A 3,168-nucleotide genomic window follows, 5' to 3' on the forward strand; every position below is an offset into this window, starting at 1 on the left:
CCACTGGTGCTATGTAGTTCTGGCTGTGCATGGGTTATTTTTCACTCTGCTGAGCAGTAGCTTGTTGCTACATCATGGTTATTGCCTGCTGATGCTACGTCACCATAGAGATGAGCTACATCACCTTAGCTCATCACTACAGCAATGTAGTGTCTCACATAGACACATCTACTGTGTAAGTAGCAAGTGTTTATCGATAATATAATGATGGAAACCTGTGATTATATCAGTATATGTTTAAAGCTGGTTAATATTTTGGAGCTATCCACATAATTAATTTGTATTTCCATTATTCAGTGGTGAATGGAGAAAAGCCTTCCATAAGTTACACTGACCTTGATTCAAACACTTCTGTACAATTTAACCTACTTGTATTGCTGACCATAGTATAAAATAAGACTCCCACTCAGTTAAATTTTCCTGTTTTTTCTCCTCCTCCTGGTTAAAGGATCAGGTTCTGGAGTTCTACTCATTAGAATCGCCATTCACTGCAACCGGAACTCTTTGCTTTTTCAAAGAATTTGAGGCCACGCTATAGAACCTGTACTATCCTGAAATAGTATGAACAGAACATGCTTACCACAGACAAAAAGCATATCAGTAATGTCTTTAACTCTCTGACTACAGGCTGTTAAAATAGAATAGCCAAATTCATTAATGTTATAACAGTGGGATAAAGCAAGGAATCAATTTTAAACAATTTTTACATAAATACATAAATACATAAAAACCAGAAATTATAAAGGTGATTTTTTAATTACAGAATACTATACAATTTAAAACATATACTTAGGCCTTCTTCTGAACATTTCTTCACCTTATTTAGAGAGAGATCTTAAATATTCGAGACTTTACAGCTTGTTAACATGAACATTTTTAAAGCCAGAAGTCACAAGTTTGAAGCTGACACTGCATGGGATAGTGTTATGATCAAGGAAAGACCCTACATTGAAAGACTGCGGGACCTAAACCTGTTCACCATTCACAAAAGAAGGCTGATGGGGGACCTGACGACTGTCTATAAACTCACTAAGGGTTTGGGAGAGACACTGTTTCCCATAGCGCCCCCTGGCATGACAAGGAATAATGGATACAAGTTATTGGAGAGTAGGTTTAGATTAGACAGTCACAAGAACTACTTCACAGTTAGGGCGGCTAGGAGCTGGAACCAACTTCCTAGGGAAGTGGTGCTGGCTCCTACCCTGGGGATCTTTATGAAGAGGCTTGATGCCTATCTAACTGGAGTCATTTGAGCCCAGTTTTTCTCCTGCCCAGGCGGGGGGTCAGACTTGAAGATCTACGAGGTCCCTTCCGACCCTACTTCTATGATTCTATGAAAGAAACATGGAAAAAATAGAAACAAAAGTTCAACAGAAATCTTGACATTATACTGCAGCCAACTGTTAATTAAGTGACCCTGTTAGATAGAAAACAGTAAAGAAATACTAATGTCAATTTGCAGTTCTACACAGGTGTGCGCACATGTGCAATTAATGCTATTAGACTTACTGCACAGCAAGTTATAGTGCAGTAAATCAGCCCTGGGAATGCATCTACATGTACACCTTGTTGGGAGCAGATTTAAAATTTATAGGATTAAGTAGTTCCAGGGATGCGTGTGCCCTGCTCTGACCTCCTTCAGCAGCCAGGAGGAGGTAGAGGTTCTGGCTACAACTGCCTGGGGTGCCATGGTTCTCAGGGGGAGGGACTTAGCCTGGCAGGGATCTTTGTGGGGTGAGGGTGGACAGTCTGGCAGGGGTCTCCAGTGGGAAGAGTCTCTGAAGGGGGACAGGCAGGCATAGCCAGACAGGGGATGCTGTTCCAGGAGGCTCTGGTGAGTGAATGCTCCTTACCCCCAGCAGTGGCAGATAGGGCATCATGTCTGTGAAGCACTTGTAGACCACTTTCTCCCCCATCCACTTCAGTAGGGCCCTTGGGTTGCTGTCCAAGGATCCCAGGCCCACAGTGCACTCCCAAGACTACACACACTCTGGACAGTTTCCATTCAACAAGCTTTATGTCCCTCTAACACAGCACACTTCCTCCTTCCCCTACTCCCTAACAACCCCCGACTCCTGAAACCACTGCACCCACCACAAGGCCTCCTCCCAGGACTACAAGACTGAGTCTGGGCCAGGGCTGCGGCCAGGGGCTGGGCAGCGGGTGGCTGCAAGACAGCAGGCAGAACCAAGGCTGGTGGCTGGGCATCAGGCAGCATGAAGGAGGCTGCCAGGGCCATGATGCTATCAAGACCCCAGTGGTCATCCTCTGTGGCCTCCACTGCTCAAGCTGCCAGAGAAGTCTGCCACTCCTGGGTGGCCACCATTCTCTTGAGGAGGGCAAAATGCCTCTCTTTGAGTTCTAGGAGCTGGGCAAGTCAAGCCCACTCCTCCCAGTTCCTCTTATGCTTGTGGGCCACCTACTCCTGCTTGTATACCTCCCTCTGGTGCTTGTGCACCTCCCTTGGGTGCTCACATGCTTCTGACACCTCATGCCAGGCCTGCAAGTTGGTAAGCTGCTCCTCCACAATGGTGACCAGCTGATCCAGCAGGAGGGTGCAGTCTTGTGTCCATTGCTGGCCAAGGTGGCACATTCAGAGGGCATCCATCATTAGAGGCACCATCCCTGGTGCCTCATCCCTGGCGGTGGCTGGTGCCTCTCCCTGCCAAGCAGATCCTGGAGCTGCAGAGCCAGGACAGAGACGGTCTTTTTGACAGTTTGAAACATTTCAGGGATAACATGAACTATACCAAAGGGCTGTGCACCAGCTGGCCTCAGACTGGGGGTCCTGTGCACACAGGTCCCCAGGGACCATGGTAAGTTGGCTGGGCACTGCCTGCCACAGCTGGCCATTGGCTGAGCCTTCCATTCCCCTTCCTCCAAAGGGGCAGGTGGTCTGCTTTGCACTTGCCACAGGCAGCCTGCTTTCCTGATCCCCTCCCCAGGCCAGACCAGGGCTGGCTTCTGGCACCAACTGCCAGGGCTGCTGTGGACCAACTCCTCCTCTTCTCCTACAGGCTAGGCAATATAAAGGAGCACTACACATCCTCTGCCAGCAGAATGGGGTCAGAGGAAGGGCAGGCTGAAGTGCTCTGGGTCAAGATTCAAGGGGGCCGTGAGGAGAGCAATTTGATGGTGGGGGTCTACTACAGACCCCCCAACCAAGGG

Source organism: Crocodylus porosus, unplaced genomic scaffold (assembly GCF_001723895.1).
Source record: "Crocodylus porosus isolate Cpor-Errol unplaced genomic scaffold, CroPor_comp1, whole genome shotgun sequence".
NCBI lineage: Eukaryota > Metazoa > Chordata > Crocodylia > Crocodylidae > Crocodylus > Crocodylus porosus.